We start from the raw sequence: 27312 nt of genomic DNA on the forward strand, positions 1-27312 counted from the left end.
TCTTCTGCTTTGGCAAGGCAAAAAGGCTTATTAATTCGAAATGCCTATCAAAAGCGAGCCGTGATTTCTATATAGCGGGCTAATCAGCAATCGAATTAGGTGTGATCCGTGCTTCTGTTCAGTACTCCTATATATAACACGTCGGAAATATAGATACATATAATTTCCGCATAGCAATTTGCCGTCAAATGAAACACAACATAGACGAGAGAAGAGATGAGAGCCTTCAAGTTCTAACAACGTTAGAATACCAATAGGGTCTTCTCAACGAACTATATGATTCGCAAATGTTTAACAAACTTGAATTTTTAAGGAATCATTATCAACTATCTAAGTTGTATCAGCGTTTTAGGCGATCCTGCTTGATGACCTAAGTTGAGGGTACTTTGTGGATCTACGAGAAACATGACATCAAATAGATAATTGGGTTAAACAAAAGAAAATAGAAAACAGAACGCGCTCCCTACTCCTACGCTGCAGGACATTAGTTGGTCCCCCAAATTATAACCGTTCGCAGCCGCATAGGCAAGACACACAGCAGGGCTGCGTAAAAACCAGCACCTTTATGCGATAGTTCTTGTTACGTCGATCTATCGTGATGTCTCGGTAGATCCACTCGAATCCATCAATTGTCATTGTAAGATACCCAGCAGAATGAAACTGCTCGAAATAATACTAAGGTAGTATTGGGCTCCTTTTTTGGTCTGTTTGCTTTCAGCGCAACTGCAGGTCTTCGAATAAAATGTGTACAACGATTTGCGTTATTATTACGTACGTGTTAGTACTGAGAGCAGGTTGATTTTAAGCTTTACGTTAGGTTTTCGGGATAATTTATTTAGTCTCCTAATTTTTCTCGCATATGTCCCATTAAGAAGTCAAATAAGTATACCACTTTCCTAACGATATTGAATAGTCTTTTATTATTAGCTTTCTCTATTTTTCAGAGGGAAACGAAAGGTACGCACCAATTTCTGACATCTTGTTCATTATGCACTAGTATGCTTTTTACATTAAAGATTTACGCGTTTCATCAGTCTTTTTTGTGATTATATTAAAACTGAAATTTTAAGGACGTAGTTAAATACGAACTGTCTGCACTTTTTGACGGTAACGTATTCTTCATTAAAATAGCAGAGTTCAACAGTCGATAAAGGGTTACTGTTCAACATTTGATGCTTACCTGAAAAGAACATTTCGCAACATAAAAGCCGCTAACGGAAATAGCCGACGCCCTTGGCCGAAAAATGGAGCCGAACACTCGAAATTTAAGATACTTGAATATCTTTATATCGCATATAATCTATATAATATTACGACGACTTTACAGCGTACCTTGTATTCATAGAACCTTCGATACTACATAAAACGTCACTGTGTTGTATATTGGCTACTGGTTGCTATTGCGCTATAAGTCGGTATAAGGCAGGTGAACCAACTGGAAAACGAGGCAGCATAAAACTGTCTAATTTTAGTGAATTTTTCATAGCGTATTGCATTATATCTTCATTCAGTTTCGTATCTAGATTGTGGCTGTATGAATTTATCTTGCAATAATATATCAGATTAAACTATTTTGAAGTCACTTTAACACTCAGAATTGCCTTCGTATTGCACGTCACAAACACGCCTCGAGATCATTGGGTGACACTTCGTGTAAAATAGCTCATTAGCTGAAGTCATGGCGTTGCAGCAAAATGTAAGATAGTTTTCAATTAAGATACGTTACTGTTTTAGAAAGCATTTTTTCCAATATGGATTTAAGGCTTTTCAGAGACTTCGAACAATGTACTTTATTGACCTTGTGTTCAAGCTATCATCGAATACATTCAGGTGTTGACCTGCTCACTAATCCACCATAATTCGACGCGGCTTATGAATAGTGTATTGAAAAACTTCGACGATTCGTTTATATGCGACAGTGCTTACGTGGTTTACAATGTTTAGGAACTACTTCAGAATCCGCGTCGTTCTTGCTACAAGACACATACAACTGGCGTAGTTTTTTTGTTATTTAATCGTCGTCAAAGACTTTCGAGAGTAGCTGAAGTAAATAGAGTATGGAGGTATCAGTTTCACGCCATTGTCGGAGGAGAACGTTATTCTAATTGAGAATCGGGTACGGAGCAGCTTGATGATCTTTTTGTGAGCGCTGGGTACGACCCGTAGGTCTTCAAGCAGTGACCGACATCAGAGAACAGATAATTGATGATGAACAGCCAGCTGCGCTGAAACGAGCTGCAAGATGGCTTCTTGACCGGTATAAATAACGTGCGCCAGATCTATTGGAGTCAAACTCTAGTTTTCTAGATTCAGGTTCCAAATTTAAACAACTCACACAGAAGAATGTGTGAAGCTGCGAGCCACCTAAAAGGTATATGGAAATCCGACGATCCGAAAAGACATGGCAACAATAAAGGTTCCAATGTAATTTTTCGAGAGACGGCAATGCTATTGAAAATTTTTTTTTACTGACACATAACAGCCAAATGTTTGCATAGAGATCATCTATATAGAGGGAGAGGGACTGCCCTAGACACAAATCGAAAGCTACGGCCGAAAATTCAATACGTGCCTCCATATCCATACCTTAGTTTTCAGGTTGAAAATGTGATCCATTCATTATTGTAAGTGTTCTTTTTTCTTGACGCTAATCGATAGATCTCTGAAACATACAAAATACACCTCTTTATACTCAGAATTGATGTTTCGGTGTCGATATGGGAAAATCTAATAGTGGGCTGGAAATACGAGTGTTTCAAATTACTTTTGAGTGTTTTTTTGAGCAAACATATTCATTTCACGTAAAATGGTTGACGCTAGTTCTTCACACCGACAGAGAAATATTGGCTAGCTTAGTAAAAATGTCACAATTTTCCTTTAACTAAACTCATTATTTTACGGTGACAACGACCAAAAACAAATAGAATAGCGTTTTTGTAGAAGGTAGCATTGACGTGAACGTTTTTTTTACATGGAAGTCTGCGTAGGGCTATTTTGACACCAATTGCTGAATAGAGATGCGATGCATGTCTATATACGTATATTTTAATTTTCGGCCCGAAATTGCCGTTTTAAAGGTGAAAATGTAATATGGTGCTCTATGTACGGGAGTTTTCCTGAAGCCAATCGATCAGTTGAATAAAAAAGCAAGACATATACCTTCAATGAAAAGTATTCTTGAGATCAATATTGCGAAAAAAAAAAAAAAAAAAAACTACTCATTTTTAAGCCGTGGTGACGTCACGGGAATCGAGCCAGCTTTGATTCCATATAATATGCGTAATTGTTTCGTATAAAAGGAATAAAATAGTCCGTAAACTTTAACGATGAAGTTAGGCTATTTTATTAATGAAAACATTCCTGTTTCGATTTCGAAATTGGCCGACAGCCCGCCCTGTTCGTGTAGGTTCCACAAGGAGACAGGGCCAAGCAACCAGCACTAAAAAAAAAACCGGTAATTACATTGTAAAACTGTATCAAAAGCCAGCATATCACGAATGAGACAAATCTAGCCTCTGGCTACATAAATAATTACAAACCGATAACGAGTTAGGTAGAAGCAGATTAATTGTTAATGTGTACTTGATATAAACTTTTCGTTAACCTAGGCGAACAAATCGTGTTAATTGAAATAGTCAGGTGCGTTACAAAGCCCGCGGGTTTATCTAATAACAGCCATAATCATATCCATACACACACTGAGTGAAAGTGGGACCATACTGGACAGAGTTTGCAATACCACAACATACCTTCGTAGCCGTTCAATGTAAACTAGGGGCTGTATTTGGGGGCATAATGTTGTACGGCATCTATTAGAGGGTTATGAAAATTTTGAGTAGATGTAGTTGTCGATAGATTCGATGTGGAATACGCTACACGATGAGAGCTATTCTTCATGCGTTAATTTTCGCTATTCCAATGATGAAGAGGCATATTTAACCTTGGTCTAATCAAATCGACGATTTAGCCAGTTAACCGGATGGTTTTAATGGAACTATAAATGAAAGTGAACGATCTACTATATGACACGCATAAGCAAGCATCTATCGAGCCCCCAACAACGCGATGGGTGGGGCGTGTCGATTCTAATGAGCGAATGAAGAATTTTTTCCTTTTCTAAAACAGCCAACGATAAAAATCGTTTGAAATTACGCTTAATCAAACCAGCATCAAGGCTTGAACGACTATTGGTTTTTCCTTAATATAAGTCTTGCTGAGTTTTATGTATTTGAAAACAACAAAAAAACAAAATACTCTTTAGAGAGGCAGATGTGAACATTATGGCGAGTCTCTTCAGTTGACAGACACGGAAAGCCGTAAAAATGACCAAATCACAATAATGACACGTTGAAGTATTCAAACAAGCTAGCAAACTTCCTCCGTGCGGCTCAAGCTAGAATTAAGTTAAAAACAAAAACAAAAAGCATATCCTGAAAGCCCATTGTGATAAGACAATGCCTTTTCGCGAAGGTTGAGCTCGAAAGAATTTTACACCTGATGATAATCTATGTAAATGATTACATTCGATCGAAAGACCGTTGGCTGCAAAAGCTTTAAACTTTTTGCTCTGAATTTCGAGGAATCGAACCACATCAAGTAGAACTCATTAAAAAACGGAAACATTTTCAGTGATAATCATAGACCTTTATAACAAACAGGAAATATACATGTACGCTACACATGATCTTCCTTACCTAACTAATGAGAAGCACTCAGCTGTTTTCCAACTAATATCAAAAGTAATCAATGTCTGTGCGGACAAAAGGGTCAAGTCACAGAATCAGTGGACCTATCTCACTGGCAATGGCTACAACAGTTAAATGTTTATCACTGTATAACTACCCAATGAAGACACCTATTAAGATAAGCTAACCTCAGCAGGGCCTTCGGTCTATGTCAGATTTTGACAGCGAATCGATATGATTGCTTATTGGTTTTAGCCGTTCGTCTTATTTTCATTACTACGCTTTCGCTTCACGCATCGAAGACATTCGCTATTTTCATCAATTTAACACCTGTGTATATGGATTGATCGCAATTTATGAAGAAAAAATTAAGCTAGGATCGTTTACATAGGTGTGAATACTCACGAATAAATCAAACTTTTTATTATGTAATTTTTTAGCTAAGTGTACGCTTGCTTCAAGACAGTAACATGGTTCACTTTAAAAATATAAACAGCAAGCGCGCAGATATCCTCTAAGTAGAGTCCTTATTCGCACAGATCAGGTTTTCAGATCGCTACGAACTTTGATCTTATCAATCCCAGTTACAAGACGTTGTTCTTTCTTCGCTTTAAAAATCATCTGTCTATACGGCTCTTACAATCTCCGTGCTTCTGTACAGACGACGAACGAAACTACGGGGTTTTTTTTTACAACAAATACAACAACATATCTATTGGCCAATGAAATTCCATTTGCAGCTCGTTTGCACGCGACTGCACTAGAGCGAACTACAGATACCTTGTTCTTGATATAATCTTCACATGAACGCGTTGACGTCCGTCCAAGGAAGATCTGACAGTTTCTCGTGATCCTGCAAGATTGGGCCGTATCAAATGGGGCTGAATGATATCGAGACGAAATAACCTGTGTTACTTTTTTCATAGCATGTCGTACTAAGATAAAAGTCACTTAAATCACTCCAAATTATTTTTTCCTATTACAAACAAGTCCTTGGGGCGTAATTTTGAATGTTGATATCTGCCTATTCTACAGTTGATTTGGCCTTCGTCTGCAATATTGTGCGTGAATCTTTTTGTGCTATTATGTAGACAGTATGAGGTATAGTTGATGTCATCCATAAGTGATAAAATTGTTTTGAATTGTGACTTGGTGCGAGATTTTGGGAAAGTTGACCCGTTGTGCCACTTATGTTTCCTACAGTATATATATATATATATATATATATATATATATATATATATATATATATATATAGGTTATCTTACCTTACTCGATCAGTTAATTGCTAAAGCATCAGTTTAAATGAAAATGTTTTAGCGGAAAGCTCTTTTAAGCTACTGACCCTAGAAGTTCGTTAATTTCTAATAGTTCAAAAATATTACACCAAGATCGTTTTTCGTCACACTTATTTTAGTAGGTTAATCATTTTCCTATCTCGCTTAAGTTTTTTGCATCCCAAATGAGTCAACAACCGCGGCTCCTTTTTCTCACTACCATTGAACAAATCATTTTCTTTGTGGATCCATTATGGGCTTTGCGCCTTCACAAAAACGAATTATTAAACCGTTAACTTCTGTGCGTCGTTGATAAAACTTGTAGGTACAAGTGACCTTTCTGTAGATTTTCAATATAAAACTGCACTTACCAATACATGAAAGAGGCTTCATTGGCGACGCCATTTTAACTCAAAAAACCGAGATATAAAATACATCGATCGTTTTACATATCTTGGAGTCAAGATAATAATTACTCGACACCCCTGCGGTATATGTCATCCAAAATAGATGGTAAGAGCTGACAGTGCTCGGATTTCGTAAACTCAACATTTCTGAAAATGATAATAGATTTTTACATTTTGACAACAGGCCGCCTTGCATAATTGCAGACTGGCATGCTACCAAGCACTGAGGACTTAATACGAAATCCTAATTTACCTCAATCTTCTGCCCACTGCAAGTTCCTACAAAATTATGAAGAAAAGTTCTCACATGTAGATTCAAAAGTTTTTCCTGTGAAGCATAATATTAGTTGGTTAGAAAATAAATGGAGAAAAAGCGCGTAGCTTAGATTTTCAGTATACAGGTTTCGCTGCAAATTTTGTTGCACCCTCAGATTCTATGAATCATCAGTTTCTGTGAGATCCCTTGAAGGGTCTCAAAACTTTCTTCCGAAAATTTTCAAATCTAGGTAACAATTACACACAAAAGATTCATCTGAAATAATTATAGCGTGGCTACTAGCAGAGCATAATGGCCAAATAATAAAAGCTTGAAAAAAGTTATTGCCAAAAAATCATCTGAAGTAAATGAAAAGGGAAAACGTTTCGATACTGGTGTTCAATTAAATAGAGGAAATTTCAAAGAATAGCAAAAGTTTTACCGTGGCTATACTTGAAGACAATTATGACAAAATAATCTGTGGTGGATAATTATTGTCCTAAAAAGAAGAATGTCACAGTACTTTCATAATAAAGTTTAGAGGTTGATCGAATATAGTGCATTTTGCAGATAAACCATATTTTAAAAAAATACGTAAAAATGAATGAAAACCTACCCTGTATACTGTAAAAATACTATAGAAAAAAAAAACTTACTGAAATTAAAGCAAACGCTAGAACAGCTATGTAAAACATGAACTTCATTTTGTACAGTTAAGGTAACGTGCTAAATAAATAAACCAGAGCAAAGTTCCTGTCAAATGCCTGAAATTCGCATCTTCTGCATTTTAGACGTTAACTACTAATAAAAAAAAAAGACAGATGAAAACAACTTCGTTGCAGTCGCTCATAATACAATTTATGATTTTCGATGTTGCTAACAATTAGATCTCGTTCATCTTGGAAATCGTTAACTTTGCAGGAAGCATATGACAACCGGACAGCTGAGTCAACTGATAACATCTCAAATATAACTTAACGTGTTTACCTAAAAAAAAAAACGTCATTTTATCCTCTAATATTAAAACAACAATTGGTCTATGACAAAAAAAGAAGGCCACAGCGTAGAAAAGCGTAATCGAAATTTCCGTCCATCTGACTAACAATACATGAAGCTTTACGTATCCCACAGAAAGACCTCATTTACTAACCTCAACGTAGGACAGATGACAAACACAACAGATGTTCGATGACAAGTTCATAGAACACGAAATAAACAACATTAACTCGACGACCTCGTCTGAAGTTTGCTCGTACTTGCCTTACGTCATGCACTTATCAACGCGATTCAACTTAATAATGGAGCGGAGATCCTGTTGAAGCCACAGCGCTGGCGGAATACAGCATGTCGAAATTAGAGACATATTGTTTCATCACTAAAAAAAGGCTCGTCCTAGTCTTTTGCGCCGGTCAAACTGAACTATTGTTATAAAAGTGACACACCTTGAGAATGGATACGGACACGGTCATTTCTCATCCCCAATGAGTGTAAATGTACTAATATTGTTTGTTCGGACTGAGACGCCTCGCTCTAACAAGAATTAAATTAGGAACACTGTTTAACTACACGAGAAAAACAACTCGTACAATTTGATATTACCGTACGTATCGTAGCGGTGAGATGATCGAAGAAAAGAATAAGAAAGTTCATTGCTTTAGCTGAGTAATCATAAATAATAGTAATGTTAGTACATTGTTTAGCTCCTAAGTGACGCATGGTAAGACGAAAAAGCTTTAGAAACATTATTTTATGCTTTTTTTTTTCTAAATAGACAGTGTGTTCTCAAGGTAAAAGCCAATCCTGTCGTACTGTCTCATTCTCGCACCGCAGCGTAACGCTGCAAACACTTAAGACACCTTGCTTCAAACGTATTTCATATGTTCTACGTGTTTCGATCTAAGAAGGCACTTTCCACAGCAAAACCGATTCAGATCTGCACCCCTATTCCCATTTCATTCGTGCATAATGACAATGTGCACTCGGACCCTATATTTGAATGTTGTCGAGCTGTTACGCATTCAGCATCTCAACCAATCTATGTGGTTGGCTCACCAGCCAGCAGAATGCATAAGAAATGGCATACCGTCAGAAAGTAAATAGAAAGAGTGCTTAACTGACAAAACCGTACGTGCAAATTACAAAAATACGTGCACATATTGTTTGTAAGGAAGCTTCTTAATAGCCTCTCATCTATGTGGTTATTGGTAATAAAGGCCTATTGTCACTGTAAAATGTTATATACGGAGCAGGTGCTTGAAACAAATTTTGGTCGGTGGCCCCGCTTAAATGTGTACAACTAGATCTGGAATTAATATGACATTTGTTGTACCTCTATTACTCCATGATATTTGTGGCGCGTCTTTTGTATGAACAAAATGCCTTTGTCACTGTCAGTGTCGAAATCAGCACATGGTGAACGCAAAACACTCAAGTCTCATGTCTGCGCTCCTTCCTCTCCTGTCCAGGCCTTGCCTCCTCATTCCATGAAATGAGTACGTGACAGCGTTTATTTCTTTGTACAATTGCCTGCGCTATTGCTAAAGCGCCAGACGCTATGGAATTCGTAGCAAGTGTCGCTAATTCTTAATACATGAGTATATATATATGTATATATATATATGTACACGTATATGTTCAGGTACCAACGAAGCCCATATAGGCATGGAGTAATGATACGGGTGCGTTTGCTCATTGTGTAATGCGGCCTGCCAGATGATGCTTGCATATGACATCTAGCCAAGGCTTTCATTAGGAGCTCAAAGGACAGCTTTGAAAGAGAGCGACAAAATAGCTTGTCGAGTTGCACTGATCATTCATATAATGTGCCACTATCCAGAACTCCAAATATACTCAGTTGTATGCAGAATACGCTCATAATCGTTTTTCCCTTAGCCACACGAAGATATAGGCTTATCTCACAAATGAAGAATATTTTCACCCAGCATCTCATTCTCATTACCCACGCTAGCTGACCAATAATAACTGACAACAACGGCTTTTGAGCCCTTGCTTGTTGGCGAAACCAAATTCCTTCAACAGTAATTGCTGTGAGTTCTTTTTCTTAGTATAGACTGACCCAGCACTAGGAACCAGCCCATCAGAGCGACACTCACGGCCTTTTCGAATTAAGGCAAATCATGTTAGAGCTTTAGTTAATTTGCATAGGATTTTATTCACTTTAACATCGTTTATTAGATTGTTACGACCGTAGCCTCGTTTGGTGTTACTAACAGAGGATTGTCACTTGCCGTAAAGAATGGCACCTTTGCTCTATAAAACTCTACATCCCATCAATATTTATTTACATTGTAATGCCTAACTCTGAAGGGTTGTGATTGTGAAGCCATGTGTCCTGCTGGCTCGTGATCCGGATAAATCTAATAATTAAATTATGTACGGTCGAGCTGAGGGACTACGCGATCGTGCCAAAAAGGCAGCTTGTTAGTAAAAGAGGAAATGTCTAGCATCTCCTGACAAAACACCATTCATATTTGTCATGGGTAGCAAAGAAAATATTAACTATTCAGAAATTTTCCTGCATTTGAGTCTACATATTTTTCCGTAAACAACTATAGACAAGTTTATATGGCACAAGATTACGGTTTGAAAACGATAGTCTGAGATTTACTATTGAAAAGCATGCATTGCATCAAAATATGATCAACGACCGAACACCGGTATTAGCTAGCTCGTCTAATGACACGTTATGCCGTGCACAGTTTTTGCCATCGCCTATGTAAATTACAGGATTTTCGTAAACCTAATGAATGCTGTGCCTGTACTAAGTATAGACAACCTTATACTTTGTATCATGTTTCTCGCCGCCCACGGACTCGATCGCTGGGTAGCCTGGCTCAGTAATCAGCCGAAGAATAGCAGTAACATGGTGTGTAACATATAGTGCAATCATTCGTAGGACCTAAATAGCTTTGTAAGCCCTAGGTCGGCTATTTCAAGGACCGTCTCACGACGTGATCTTCAGTCGAGCCTGTGAGGCAGTCATACGTATAGTACAATGTACAGTTTCTATAGTTCGAATGCCACTTGGCAAAGGTGAATACATAAATTTGATTGACTGATACTAGCTAAGTGTTTTTTCACGTCATTCTCTTTTGCAGCCACACTGTATACGTAAATATCGTGCACGTTATGCAATATAAACTAGCTTCGGCTACATCTCTTTCCATACACAGTATGCTGTGATTAATGAAACTGAAATTTTTTCCTTTGTAAAGTCCGTTAACACTTTCTAATAGCACAACATAGTAGTTAATATCAACGTGATTTCCCTGAGTGCTACATAACTTTAATATATCTTTCAATGGAGCCGACGGCTAAAATTCTGTGTTTTGATTTCTGCATATTTAATCCACGCATTCCCTTTGATCTTACAGTTGTAACGGAGCAGTAAGCACAGAGACCTTTATATTAACTGTCGCAGACTGTCGATGTTTTTTTCTCTTCCTTACATTTTGGCCTCTTCAAGCCGATTCTTAACAACCAGGATATAAGGTCATAAACTTACATTTGGTTGTACGTTTTTATGCTGCGACATGGTGCGAATATCATGACGTAAGAACTGATACGGGTTTTGCTTCTATTAGTGCCAAAAACATAATAAAAGGTATTAGTAACTGTGGTGAGCTTTCTTGTGCCCTCCTCCACACAAATGCCCTTGCGCAATTCGTGTGGCTCGGCAGGCTGTTAGCATTACGTAGGTATTTATTAACGTAGGCGTTATTATAATGTCTGTATAACCATCCATCCATCCACACTCTAATCTAGAGTCAATCATCACCTTTTTCCAGAAGAGTTTCGTTTTGCATATAGTTTTCGGTACCAGTGAAACAGAATTCCGAGAACGATTTAGATCCTTCGGCCATGGCTACCTGAACCTCAACTGGCTTTGTCCCTTTTTTTCTGCCACCGCATTTGAGTTCGCGAGGTACGAGCCTACTGTCGCCTCGATCACCATCAGTGCCACGAAAGCTTGCGGCTGATATTACTGAACCCTTGCCTGCTTGCTTTGCCACCCGCTATAATGTCTGCACGTTTTCCACAAGCCTGAGCATTCATGTATGCATGCATAACGTTGCTGATAACTGCCCGCCGGCAGATTTATCTCGAAAGCTATTAGAGTTGAGTCGGGATCTCGTAGTGGCTGTGGAGTGAGGTTGTAGGCCGGGGGAGATGCGATACTGGTTGCAGTGGGAAGTCTTTGCCGATGCTTTGTCTGCTCAGATGAGATGTACAGGTCTACCTGTACACTATCTCTTTTTCGCGAGCAAAACCATAACAATCATTTATATATATATATATATATATATATATATATATATATATGTGTGTGTGTGTGTGTACGAGCGTATAACAAAATGGAACGACGTTTTTTTTGCTTTTATCGCTTTGTTTTTTCTTGCTATCGGAGCTGGTCTTTTGAACGCGGAACTTTTGGCCTAATATCACTTCAAATCGATATAGGAGAGTGAAGGAGTGACAGGCGTCAAGCAACAACGCTTCCGAATTGCCTACTCTTTTTTTCTTGCGCAAAATGATTTTATACAAGCTTCAAATATAGATGGGTGATCAATAAGTCGATTGCTCGCTTGCCATTGTGGAAGGAAACGATATAGACGGTGGACAACAGAATCAGCCAATGTTTCATATTGATAACGAATTTTTTAAATTGAGAATCACATATCTGATCCCAAAGTATAACTGTATTCATTATAGAAAGTAGTATATTCGCATTAAAAAAAAAAGCTATATATATATATATACACTAAATTTTCATATACCGATCTGCAACTGTATGGTAGTACTAGATGAAATTGGCAAACGATAATTATATTTATTTCTAATTTTGCATATTCACACACAAAAAGTCCAATTTTCGTTTGTGTTGAACACTATCGTACTCTAGATTCAGTCGACGCTAGAAACATTGCAAACGCTATGGATGTCGGCCGAATAGCCCCCGCAAGTGATCTTTTCTTCATACTACGTAAACATGTGAGAATTTCGTTTCTCCACTATTGTCGTCTAACTAGTCGAGACTATTTAATGATATAGTAATAAAAATTAGTCCCTCTGCAAGTGACTTTCGTGCATGTTTATTTGTATGTGCACGGTATGCATTTAATGAATGACTATGGGACGTCGGATGGCGTGATCGCCGAATCTCTCTTATTATAACCTGCTGCTTGGTTAAATAATCGAATTATAATTGGTTGATTACTTTATCGCGATCCATCATGGCCTGTCTCAACTGCATGGCTAATTGGGTCGGTTCTGTTCATTAGCCTTGTGGTAGACGCATAATGTATGTGCATCCGGAATATTCCATACGGCTGACGTGCGGGATACGCAATGTAATAATACTGTGCATTCTATTATCCATCTAGTTAAAGTTGTCCTGAGCGCCAATGTCACTAAGGGCTTTAAAAAAAGAAAAAGGAAACAGATTTTAGTCATCTAAATACGGGTATCAACCGGACGATAGTTTTGAAGTCGTCTGAACTGCACCGATAAAACGGACCGCTGACCTTCGGTCACACTCCAAGAGGCTGAGACTTTTAATGATGCTATTGCTGCTGCCAGCCATCCACTTGTCGAATAAAATATTTATTAGATTTAATATTTCGATATACATCAATGATAGCAAACCGTTCCATGCAATAGGACGGACAGAGATTGTAAATAGCAAATTTATCATAAGCTGCTTATGTATTTGTTCGATATCAACGCTTGCTAGGTGGTGAATAAAATATCGTAAATTTACCCACGTGGAACAAAAATTTGTCTGGGTCTGTATGTGTATTAGCGGCACAAAAATAGCAAGCAACACGTTAATGTTACTTAATTTTGTTGATAGGGTAAGCTTTTTTTTGTCAATGCATACATAGTTGACCTCGTTATATAATATCGAATATTCATACGTATATGAGGTGTTTTGATAAATGCGGAAACTTTAAACCTTCATTGAATAATAAGGTAAAATTTGATCATCTTAATGGGCGAAGAGCCGAAGTCACTATCGCTAAACTTCGGGTTCTCCGCTTTATTAACGTGTTCGAAATTGACTTCCTCCGTGTTACAGACATCATTGCCTATTACAGGGATACCAACGCTGAAACGTCTTAGATTTGTCAACAAAAAAAAATATCGATTTTTATTTATTGTTTATTACCAGTTCAGCTCGATAAGGTTTCGAAGAAAAAGGGATGATTTTTTAGTGCAAAATCAGATTTTAGATCTTTTCAGAATAATGTTACTTTTATTCTCGTATAGACTAACTCATAAGAGCTCACGACAACAAGTCATATTTTGTCAGGTTAGGAGAAACATTTGTTTACCATAGATAGAGAAAACAAGGATAATTGTCCCGAAACGAGGATAAATATTCGAAGTCCAAGACCTGTGGAATATGGTTTCCAAGTTCTCATCTTATACTTACGAGAATCAGTAAGAATACAAAATATTTAACCATGGGTCTTATTATACCTGAATATTTACGAACCCCATAAATGATTGAATATACGCAAAGTAAATAGTTTGCCTGCGTTGGACGTATTATGAATCTATTCTATATATATATATATCTATCTGATCTCGTGTGTTACATCCGTAAGTATGTCAGCTTTGCACCACATGACCGATGTTCAACACAAAGATCTGAACACGTGTCCCTGAGCTTGGAACATATAATTTTTCTTATTCACAAAAATGGTGCAATATCTATTGTTGGCTAAAGTTGAGGCGGGAGCAGTGATTTCGCCCTCCCTTGGCCTTTTTCAACAAAAAGCCGGGCAAACCGTATAAGTCAGTGCGCCAGCGTCGTGCATAAGTCGTCGTTTTATAAGCTCTTAGATATTTGTAGATAATGACTTTTTAATATAAAAAATTGACGTCGACGATTATAAAGTGCTAATATTAATAATTGTTTATGATAGTTGGAGAAGGTTTTTTAATAAATGCGCTTGGATTGAAAATCTAACTCATCATTGGCAGGATGTAATTCAATGGTGCACTTTTTCACTTAATTTGTGACATACTTGTCGGTCTTCATTATTTTTCCCTTAAATCCAGAACCATAAAACATCACTTAGCCAGGCTTAATTGATATGCCACGGGCAAAATAATAATTGAAGATAAACAGTATCAAAAAGTCTCGAACAGTACGCCTTCTCTACAAGAACTGTACAGAGAATGGATGTCTATTTTTACCCTATAAGAGATGTGCGTGCAGGCTTCTATAGATTAACTACATGATCAAACCTATATATATATATATATATATATATATATTGATTATCGTAATGCATGTTTACATGTTTATTTATTTACCTGTTCCATATTCCATCAACGAGTATCAGTTACTTGACAAAACCTTCTCCGAATTTCGACGATTCACCCCCGGATAGCCTGCCTTGTCCCCGCTGCATCGTTGCATCTATTTCGATATCGCTACCTTATTTTTGTAGGAAGATTACAGGCTTGCGGCGGAGCTATAGGGGAATTCGAAGGAAGCAGCTCGAGAATCAACGAGGAGACCAGCAAAAAACACATATCAAACACAGAGGAGCCTCTTTTCTACCACCGATGACTACGCCGATCAGTCGAAGGAGAACGATCAAAGACATCCCAACGATATACTATAAGAAAAAATAAATAGAATGTCCAAAAATGACCCATATACATATAGCCTGCCACCACTGAAATCGTGGAAAAGACCCCATTCCGAATAAAAGCGACGCTAAATGATAGGCTGCTTGCATCTCACTTCACTAGAGTCAATCTTCAACCCATTGCTGACCCAGTCAGAATCTTCAGTGCCTATGTAAAATTGTATGTGCTTGCGTGTTTATTTCACGAACACTTTTATTCATCTGAGATGGACTTGATCCGCAATTCTTTCCTGTGCACCGAATTGACATCTAAAATTTGCAGTAACGGCGATGTTTTTGTGTTCTATTGGCATGGGAGTAAATTTAGCGTGCTAAGCGAATAAGGGAGGGCAAAAAAGTGGCACGGGTTGGATATCTGAAACAGGAAAAGTAGCAACGAATTTCCAAGAACAACTCACCAGGATTGTAGGACATATACATTGTCCGAAATATGACTGCGAGTGACGTTTAATAAAAGAAAGATTTTTACATATACACTTTTATTTATTCACACAGAAAGGTTACACATAATATATATGCTTTATATGTATACATTCCATCAAAGCAAGGATTTCCCTTTCGCCCTAGTAATAAATCACTGTAATTAAAAAACTAATGAGATAATAAACATTATACACATGTTGTAATATAAAGTATCAACATAAATATAATAAAAACACCACAAAAAAATCATAAGAAAGAAACCGAGCCACACTAGAGGTACTTGGCTTCCCTGGTAATTAGAGGCAAGATAGAATGATATTTCACCTAATGTCTCATGCTTGGGCGGGTAGACTGGAAGCTGATATTTGCGCCACGTCTTGTTTAACTTGTCGCTTTTTATCTAGCTAAAAAAATAATATATATATATATATATATATATATATATATATATGTATATATATATTTTTTTAAGTATATATATATATATATATATATATACTTAACATACAGAAAAGTATTGCTTGCGTCGTAGTAGAAAATTCGGGTAATCAACTCTTTGAACAGAACTGAATTCCTCAAGCTGTTCCACAGGGTTAAATTTTATCTTATTTATTACATCTATTTGTCCTCACCTTTGTTAGTTACCTTGTATGAAATAATATAAAAATGTTAAAAAATCAAATAGAAATCTGATAAAATAGTACAGGCCGCTACGATTGCGCTGTTATTCTCTCTGCGTATTTTACTTCACTCAGAAATCGATACTAATCACCGAGATCCGTCTCGCTTTGGCTATAGTTACTGCAGTGAATATACTCACACTTGTGACGTAAAATAGGAGCTAAAATAATCAATTCAGATGCAGGATCTTAAAGATTTTCTAGCGATACAGAACTATCGTATTGTATAAAATGTGACTTAAAGTTATATTATAATTTCGTCTGATTGAAAGAGGCAAAAATAAGTAGATAGGGCTCATATCTGCGATGTTGTAGTTTTCGTTTCGAGAAGTCGGTTATTTGTGGATTGTTTTGACTTTCATCGCTCGCTATGAAATTAAAGTCAATAACACAACAGAAATGCACAGGGGGCGACTCTGCTCTACGTATGAACAAGGATACCATGGAAATTTTCGAATGGACCAAGTAGATATATAGCCTAACTTTTTTCATGGATGATACGCGAATTTTCAGATCTCCTTGACACCCTTGACCAGGTCTCATCTGTTAGCACAAACGACTGAAGCAAGGACACTGGGCAACAGACGTGCATCCAATCGCTATCACACGATATTGCTTTATTTCACAATACTAGATTGGATCTAGCTTGTCTGAACGACTTGCATCGTAGGCATGTTAGAAAATAGTATTCAAAAAAGGCCAAATTATGCAGAGCACCATTGGATAAATATGATTCGATCAATTTCAAGAGAAATTGCAAAACATAAGTAGATTTTTTTGAGTTGGAAGTGTTTCTTCAATTCGCAGAAGTAATGTACTATGTTTAAGTAATGCAACGGATATAGGTTATAGTAGTAGAAGTGTCTCAAGTAGCACTAATTGTAATAGTGTGGGCTGATATTGAAGGCATGCCTTCGATGGCTTTGTCGTCTGTGTATGCGCATACAGAGCTGTACACGGTCGGTGACAATCATCCGGATCGGATCTTGTCTGCTCTACTCCTTTCCGGATTGGCCCTGTTTTCTTTCTCAGACTAAATGCCTCATTATTTCGCTATGGCATTCTACTATCGAAGGAAAGCACTCTACCCCGCTGTCCACGAGCGGTTCTATCGTCATGTTCACAAATATTAGCATCAGCTAGACATGCGTATGGATGTTTACGCTGTCCATTGTCTCACCGCTATTGGCTTTGTATTCGTTCGCTAGACTGTTATGGTCGTGGTTGTGTCTGTGGGCAGTGTTGATGATGCCGATATAATCAATATACTCGTAAGAGATAACTCGTCAACACAGCAGCACTATTATGGAGGCAAATAGAATCAAAGTATGGCGTTTGTAAACATCACTACTGGGAATATAGGCTCTTGGCGTTTGCCTTCTTTTCGATTAGATTGAACTCCCGTACCGAAACAGATCCTGCATCCAAGGCAAGTGGCTGTCTATATGATTTAGCTTACGTGTTATATTTCCTACATGCGGTTCTGACGCTTAGTACTAACGGTGCGTGCTAGAAGTTACGACGGGTGAAATTATCAGCAGAAGAACGCTATTAATCTAACATAGTTTGTAAGTTGCGTGGGATACGTCCGTCAACGGCCAGATTGCCATTAACCCGGGCTGATTTTTGATGGGCCTGATATCGCAGTGATGACAAAAAGAATGACGATACGTAGGGAATGAGCAGACGATTCAAATGGCGTCGTATTGATAAGCGAATCCTTGACGCGGGGTGGTTGAAACTCAGAAATGTAATGTAGCTTATTCTTGACTTGTATTTTATGATAACATGTAATATTTGCTGATATAGATTCGGGCTTATTGATCGTTGTCTGCCATTGCACTCAATACGGCTTGAATTCCAGCAAAATTGTTGTGTTACGTATTCGAAGCGGCGGAGATCGTTTGCCTGCCGATGTTCATCATTGGGATATTCTACGCGGCAAGTTACCTCCGAAGCAAGCTCGTTAATTATTACCCTCGTAACGGGCCAGATCAGTTCGTCCCACATCGCATCAATATCCGAAGAAGTATGTTAAAAACAAGGAACCCGTACTTACAGAGCGTACTTAGTGGCACCACCTTAACGATATATCAGAATAGCTCCGAACGACCTTCCTGGACGTATCATATAACACGCAGCGAATATGAGTGAGCATTTGTTTTCAATAGCCAAATAAAAGATATAATCTAGCGTCAAAGGTTGTATATATATATTTTTTTTTCATTTAATGCATACATCTTTGATCTTTTTCTACCATACTAACAAATGCGGCTACTTGGAAGCCCGATGTATACATGAATTAACAAACAGCTTGAATGGCCTTAACGGAGCGGTACTTATTTGAATCTAAAGTAATCTTCTGCGTCTTCCACGTACTGCGAGACTCGTTAAATGAAAACGGCGACTATACTTCTTTGTTTGCGGCTAGGGGCTAGCTACAGGCGTTGTGTAATGTACAGTTACGTCATTGTAAATTTTGGAAAATCGTAGCTCACAAACAGAGCCGTGAGCATTCCAGTTAACAGAGCCATATTTGCCGAAAACAATTTGCAGCAACGTTTCTGCTACTTTTTAGCCACTCCGTACCAGTACTCTGCCTTTGCCCCGCCGGCTAATAAATATCTCGCCTGAGCTTTTAATGATGTGTACTAGATATATATAGTACACAAGCCCGTTCAGGTGACTACATCGGTTATTCCCACAAGTAAATTTAATTACATTGCATATATTATATATGGTAATACTGGTCGATGGTCAGTAGCGTGGACGGCCAGGCCTCTGCTTGAAGGTGAATGACGGTTGCTGCTTCAGGTCCTGCCAATAACATATGCCACGCAGCATTTGTGAATAAGAAAAGTTATTTACTTATATAATAATGCACAAATACTACGTAGACGAGATAGGTGTTTCAATTATATATCTGTTTACCGTGCAGCAATATCATCGGCCGTCGCACGACCATGTCGGTACGATATTGCAGTATCTTTGGGATGAAATAATGTTGAATCTTTTTACCACCTATGAGTTAACGACTCGCAGTTCACCCCACGAATCAGACCCCGATCTGGCATATTCGCAGAAGATATCACAGAAAACCAAATCTCTAGAATCTACGTATAGCAGTGTGTCCTGGAGTTACTTACGAAGTGTTCATGTGACCTATTTAAATAGAAAATAGTCCATTTTAGATTTACTCCGAGAATGTTCAGGAAAAAATAATGCACGCGATCAATGCAAATTTCGTTCTGTTTTATAAATGTCTCGAGGAATACAAATGGTCATGAACAGTCCAGACAGGTGACTATCCGAGTTTCATATATAAATGTTGAACTTTAGCTGACTGGACATGTCAAACCAGCAGTTGCTTATGCCGTTATGTTCCCTAATTTTGTTCTATAAACCTATTGTCTGTTGCAAGTTATGGCAGTAAACATCTAAACGACTTCGGTGTAATGCGAACTCCGAGTTTCCTACCTTAAGTCGACGTGAACTTCATTGAGACTATTGAGGTAAATTTTATTAACTAATTATCTAGGCGAGATCTGAATTAAAATATTTGGCATTCGATACAGATAGAAAAAAGCACACGTGAAAAACCCTTATATTTTCAAAGAGGAAAAAGGACAACGACGACTGGAGAACTGGAAAGGAAGAAAGAGCAAGTTCGATTAGGAGACTATTGCGAGCGCTAAAATCTAGAGATATTTTTACTTACCGTCAATCAGAGCAGGAAAACGCTCGCGTAAACTAGGTCATCATTAAACTATGTACTTTTTTATTGCAGCCACGACTTTAACATGTTTAAACATGCAGCAGTTTGGTTGAAATCGGTGTTTTAGTTACACCTACTTATGTAACTTTGTTGCTTTCTACTTCTTACGTACAGCGATTAAACTATAATTTATATATATTTTTGGTATTATATTATCGATTCGATATTATAGAGATAAGTTTTCCGCCTGCATACATGAACTTGTACCAGTTACAAAATTATTCGAAAGTTTATGCTTTATTTAATACCTGATAGTAATTATTTTTAATAATGATTTCGTTTTGTTTTTTTGCACTTATGGCCTGCTTCGATGATGTACTGGAAGTAAATGTGTACACAATCTGTCAATAGTTGCTACATTATTTTGTTGCAGTAACTAGCACACGCTTGTACGAATTTTTACCGCATTACGTTGCCTACGGCGGCAGCAATGCCGTGGTTGCCCCAACCTTTCTTCCCGTTCTCGCCGGTTGGTAACGCGCTGTCTGTCAAAATTAGCTTGGCGTTTAGGGCGTTGAGTCGGTGCCTGTTCCGAATGTGAAGGCCGATAATCGGATCCTACGTTCAAAATGCTCAAACGGTTTCATACCTAAGATCAAGATAGCTTGATTTGAAGAGTATGTCCAGCACTCCCGGCGATTTAAGATCTTTTATTCAGCACCTGTTCTGGCTCATGCAACACGTTATGCAGGACGTTACGGGCGAATTTAAATAAGATTTGATAGACCTATATGGCACTCTGCACAATTTCATTGTACAAAATGTGAGCAGTAAAGGTTTGCAATCGGCTGCACGTGCTACGGATTATTGGGTGGTCGGTAATCCTTCTACCAAAATGACTAGTGGATTTCTGCAGCTCCGTGATATATTACGTTGGTTGAGGTGAGTATATTGATGCCTTCGATAGGAGCTAGGAAAGGTTTGTAGCAGGTGGGGGTGCCCCCAGAAAGTTCGCTCATTAGCAAACACTTTGTTTTTGTGTTTGGAATGATCTCATGAATTATCAGACATTATAGTAGTATTTAGCGATTAGCGAACATCGTTTACGAAATGGTAAACGTGCTGTATATAAGCTCTCTTTATATATATATATATATAAGCGTTTTGATTTAACATAACAATATTACTAAATTATAATTTGCTGCTTAGTTTACAATTAAATGGGCACTTGAATAATAAAACTGCGAATCACATCTACCAGAGCTGGACCGGAAATAATTCTCCCACAAAGCTGATCATATAGGTTTATATGGTTTAAATATATATAATGTAAAGTTTATAAGGTTTAAATATAGGTTTAAATTACTACTTCTTCTAATCGATACACATATGGACTCAACGTTTTGATAAGCTTTTAAAACTTTTAAATTTGGATTTTTCTATATAGAAAAATCCAAATTTAAAAGATTACGCGTGCCTTAATCCTAGGAACCACTGCACAGCCATATGTGGCCGCGTATCAGCAGATCCCGAGCTCATTTCGAGGAACATAATTGTTTCCATACTTCGCTCAGATGAACTGGATGCGACTCGTGGCGGTTCCGTGAAACGCAAAGGTCAGATACATATTTGTGATTGAACAGTACCAATTAAATACCGAGTCGAACAATCTAACCTTGAACCGACTGATGTTTTTTAACGCGATTACTTCTACGCGTAAAATGTTTCGTAACGATTGCCTAAATGAGTGAAGACCACTACTTCCTTACCCGTTGGATACCCAGTGATTCGTGCACTCATTGCAAGTGTCACTTGTTATAGTAAGCTTGATTAGCCATTAAACTAAAATATATCCCAACGTATAAGTCGTTCATTTGCCCGCTTGCTTTAATGCGGTATCAAATTAGAGAGAACATTCAATATTACGTTCACTAACGTCAATGCGCATACACGTGATGATAACTAATTCAACTTTTATTTTTTGATTCGTCTCAGAACCTCTAAAACTTGGAGGAAAATAATCGTGACATAATTTCGGTTTCGATATGTTTCGGTTTTTACGTTCAACATCGCCGTTTCTTCATCTCAGCACCATATCAAATGCCGGGGTCTGATACGCTGTTTCACGCCAAGATCCCTTCGCGTGTTCTAGCGTTTAGTAGACAAACAGGCTACCAATAATTAGCTAAATTATAGTTTCCCGATGAAAAATAAGTCTTCTTAGCGAAACACACTATACGTTACATTTACGTTAACATTAGACTTCTACATTTGCAACCTGACTCATTGCAAAGCGTACTTGCCAAGCAGAACACGATTGTCCTCCCAGCTGTGAAAAGCCCAACCACGTAGCGGGTGTGCGAGCGGGAAAGCTATTCTACCCAAGGGAAAAGTCAGGACAGTTCTACACCTGCCACAGGCTGCTGTGGCCCCACTTACCAGTGAACAGGCCGGGGGTAGAGCCAAGTCGTCACAGATGTGAGACATCAGACAAACGGCGCGATCGAGACTATTCGTTCTCCACAAATCGCAGATTGAAAGAATTGCCTAGGACCGCTTCGTAGTTGTCACCACAGCCGGTACGTAATTTACAACACTATTATATTATAGTTAGTACTAATGTTTTCGATTACGTCGAATCATTTTAGCGTTTCATTGGCATTCATTAAACGATCAGCAAACCGTGAAGGCTTCAACAAGATAAGTAATAATAGTAAACGATAAATGGCCCACTTTTTTATGATCTCTCGAAATATGATTATTATGGGAAGCATCCGATGAACTATAATATTTCACATTCCTTCTTGTTACGTTGAAAATAAAATAAGTAACATGCGGAACGATTTTTAAGGTTTCTATAATTATTTTACTTCGCTTTTAAGTACCTCTTTTGAATACTTTACCCTATGGTAGATGAAACACATATATCGAAGTAATCTCTTTTATAGTGCTTTTCCTTCGATTCGATGCATAAGTCCAGCATATTATATAACACAATAGACATGCTTAGTACCTGACCTATTTTTCTTACGAACTTGCTAGCTCTTACGAGATCCACTGGGCAGTTACCTTTGTATATCAATAGCTTATACGAATCACTGATACATTATAGAACATACGATTGACGATCCTATGAGCCAAATCCCGCGACATCATGTTGGTGGTAATCTTGACAAAGCGAGCAGACACAGAGTTTGCCTTACCTGCGGATATTTTTCGGAGTAGCTACTATTTCATATCAGTTCAAGAACTAACGCGACGGGAAGCCTCTCTGTACCCGTCGCGTTCGGTCTCTGTCAAAACAGGTACTGCAGCGGGGTGCAGAAGCGTTACGGCACAATGGCTAAACTAGTAACGTGATTGCATCATGAAAATAGGATTACGTAAGCTCATAGACTGCGCTGAGTTACGTTCGAGTTTCAGGTAGTGACCTACTATATTTAAAGCAAAGAAGATGCTCGGCCTAGACGTACCACAAACAGGGCCTGGCAACTAAGAATCCGTTTCTATTAGTTATTATTGAGTCTACCTCGTGCCGCCATTGCTTCTGCCAAAGGTCAACAACTGTCTGGTGCACTGTTAATGCAGCTATGGGTTTAACACTCTAAAACAAATGCTTTTTGCTATAGGATTTAACTATAGGAATAGACGTAAAGTCTCTGTTTAGCCATTCGATAGGCCACACTAAACAAACGATTTGGTCGCGATAAACCGTCGCATGCTTAATATAAAATAAGGCATACTTGTTAGGTAGCGCAACAGCGTACGATTCGTGGGAGGCATTGAATAGGTCAAACCGATTTGTTACGTTCGACATCGCGGATTATCATAAACCAGGAGACGCCCGCCGCTGCACGTGACGCGCTGCATTAAGTAGCACGCTCGTCGCTGTCTAGGCGTAAGCTCGATTGGCAAACTTCTGCGTTAAGTATTTGTACCTTTATTTTCACAATCTTACGTTAACAGTACTTCATGTTATGTTACTATTTTTCCCTCTCGAACTTGTGCCTGGACTTAACGAAGGTGTAAATAGACTATGATGAAGGTATTCAAGTAATGAATAAGAATTATTCGCTATTTGCCGTACCACAACATTGTCGTTCTTTAGTACTACTGCTCTACTATAACAGTATAGCGCTTTATTGATGAAACGGAGGTCGTACTTTGCGGCGTGGCTTGGAAGAGTTATGTAATAGTCGAAGCTTTGTTACATGGATAATAAGTAATTCCCCATAAAAAAAAAAAAAAACGCTTTCGTTGCTGAATCCCTTTCGCAGCAATAGACGCATCTACAACCGATATCGCATATGTATTACGTACGCATCCGCATGACATAAGGTAGACGTATTATGTAAACTATCGCTAGTACACTAGCGATTCATTTTGAGGCGTATGCATTAATATTAAATAAAGGGCAACCAACGAAGTCGAAAAAGACAAAAACACATTTTTACATACCCTTGTGCTTTCTAAAGGTAGACATCATCTCTCACTGAGTGGGCGGCGATTGAATGAAACCTATTATTCATAGTATGAAATGCCCTACTTTAGCTAATGAGTACCGTCCTCTGTTAGCGAACCAGGAGAAGCTATTTGTACTCCCCTTCTTGTGAGTCATCTAGAGGTAGATCGCACAACTATAACACACATCGCTACGCTGGAACCGTCTTTCAGAAGGCTTTGTTGTCAGGTCTACTTATAGCTGATATGGTTGAAAAAACACATATATATATATATATATAGAGTTTTAGTACATTAGATGCGGAAGTTGGTCAGCTGGATAGACCACCGCTAATTCGCATTGATGATGCAGCAAAACACAATAACAACTGTTGTCAATGCATATATTAGAAAGGAACACATAACAGACCATCCACTGATAAACATACCTAAACAAATTGCAAAAACTTCCAGTACCAGTTATAGTGTGTTAGCCTAATTTTTACGCTCGATATATATTACAAATGAGAATTTCATATACAATGAGGATCTGAGATGTCTAAGGAGAATGCGAGACTAGTACACTTTCATATTCATGACACAGTACTTGAAGATCTAAGGGCTGTTGGTGCAAATAACGGGTTCGGTTACAAAACCGGGCAAAACCCTAGAGGATCTGGAAGGCTGATACGAGTAGTACACATATCGTTGGAGAAAATGCGCGAAATGGCGATGATATTGTAGGATTGAAGAACAGACTCGTCTGTGTGTTTTTACTAATTAATAAATATACAGAGATATGAAATATTCAATATGTAGTAACTGAATCTTAAGCTTAATTTCGTTTGCTTTTTTCCTTCTAAGAGGATTTAAGAAGTATTGCTTACTCACGGCTAACCCAAACAGGGCAAAGCCTATCTTTCGTGGGCTGATGAATGCGGAACTTGGCCCTCACTAGTAGATTTCCCTACGCTGTCACCACTGTACACCAACGTTCGATTCCTTCCTTGCACATAATTGCGTCACGTTTGCTCCAAATCAAGTAACTTTTTATTAAACTGTTATTTTATTGCAATTGCTGTATACCTATCGAAAAAGATATGAACAGACAAATAAACACGAAGTGCTAATTTCACGACGAATAAATAAATCAGTAAGCGGATTCGCGAGGAACGCACTATCCGGTATCTTTTTTTTTCTGGCTCCCGAAGACAAAATTTAGCCAATTAGGTGAAATAGTTAATATAGACATTGTCATCTCCTATATACATTTTAAAACTGACTCGCAAAAGATAGCGTTTCAACTGTGCATGTGCATTAACTCAATAGATGCTCATTAATTGTAGGCATCCGCGGAACGGTCCTATTCAGTCAAGTAAGGGCTTTAACAGAGCGAATTTTAGTTTTCTAGTAACCAATGCTGTGAGGCCTCATACCAGGTATATTATCAGATAGGGAATATACTAACTGAAACCCTAATGAGCGCTTGACTTTGTATTACAATAGGAGAAGTATCTTTTTTGTTTTCCATTCAACAAAATATTCTATACTTTTACCTGTGTCGCTCTCTAGAAAAAAAATACACACGGATTCTTAATTGTATTATCTGCTTTAATGTACGTTATGCAATTGAACTCCTTTCGCGAAAATTCTCCCAGAGACAAAACAACTTCGTCGACCCCTCTCATTTGCTGATAGTGGACCCTTCTCGCGCATTTTCTCTGCCGGCGAAAGAAAACGCTTTCGGTTGTAACGGAAAGCCTCATGCTGTACCATCGACGGATGGAGCGGCGCCCGCGACGTGAAATGAATCGTCCAGATTTTACCTCACCTAAGCCGTGCAGTGTCTGATAGTGGCACTTACTCCGTAAAAGTAATACATATACGTTGATAATCTGAAACGGTCAGCTGTCAAGTACAATATATTCCGAAGTCGGAATCCAGATAGCATCCGAAAAATGCTCCTCGTACTTGAATTCTATCCAGTCTGACTCTTCTTTAAACTTCGCTTACAGCTTGAAATATTGTATCGAGACTTAACAGTTATCGCAATTCAGCCTCTGTAATACCCATATTGACATACGTGTACTATGTGCTTAGTTTACCTGTTATCGTATATGACCTGTTTTGAGCGCACATACCAAACACTAACTATTATTATCACGCTAAATTTTCCCATTTAATCAAGAGGGAGTTCAGGCCTGAACTTATACCCGTTGCATCTGTTCTATCATTCTATTTTGTTGCTATGTTACAGCTCATTTTAGTTTTCCTAGCGATTCTCCCATTATCCTATTTTCATAAACCCACCGCATTATCCAAGTCATTCCCTTACCAATTTGCGTTGTCCCATTATCGTTTTTAATAAGCTGATTGTATGGCTTTGGTCGTTCCATTATTTTCTTCTGACTGGTCAATGATCCTCATTCATTAGAATCAAAGAGCTTTACATCTGAAAATATTGTCGAAAAAAATTGTGATTACCGCATGGGCTTCTGCATCCGTTCCAATATGCTGAAAGCTCGGTGGAACTTCAACACTTGTCTAAAACTAAGTTTATTTTGTTAGAAAAAAACGATTCTTTCCAAGTAGCATCGCGTCCATATAGATGATCGGTAATCGAAGTGTATGGTGTTCAAGGAACATGCCGTATTGGCAATGTAAAATTGGCTGTAAAATACTGAATCGTCACAAGTAAACGACTCTTTTTAAGTTTCTCTTTCCCTTAATCATCGACAAAAA

At 38.1% G+C, this 27312-nt stretch overlaps 2 long non-coding RNA genes across 4 annotated transcripts; one reads left to right on the plus strand and one right to left on the minus strand.

Moving 5' to 3' along the window:
• Positions 1-348: 348 nt before the first annotated feature.
• Positions 349-8591, minus strand: LOC147754527 (uncharacterized). The gene is made up of 3 exons (XR_015317530.1): positions 7776-8591; positions 2587-5538; positions 349-2364 (listed from the first exon to the last, which is right to left on the minus strand). It is a non-coding gene; the product is annotated as an uncharacterized LOC147754527 (long non-coding RNA).
• An 8553-nt stretch (positions 8592-17144) lies between these two features.
• Positions 17145-25375, plus strand: LOC147754528 (uncharacterized). Of its 3 annotated transcripts, XR_015317281.1 has the most exons (5): positions 17145-18444; positions 19837-19927; positions 20564-21072; positions 21619-21746; positions 22425-25375. It is a non-coding gene; the product is annotated as an uncharacterized LOC147754528 (long non-coding RNA). The 3 variants fall into 3 exon arrangements; XR_015317283.1 differs by having other exon boundaries at positions 17145-18565; positions 20564-25375; XR_015317282.1 differs by having other exon boundaries at positions 17152-17844; positions 18280-18565; positions 19837-25375.
• Positions 25376-27312: the final 1937 nt, after the last annotated feature.

This window comes from Varroa destructor, unplaced genomic scaffold (assembly GCF_002443255.2).
Source record: "Varroa destructor unplaced genomic scaffold, Vdes_3.0 BEIS01000007.1, whole genome shotgun sequence".
NCBI classification, from domain to species: domain Eukaryota; kingdom Metazoa; phylum Arthropoda; class Arachnida; order Mesostigmata; family Varroidae; genus Varroa; species Varroa destructor.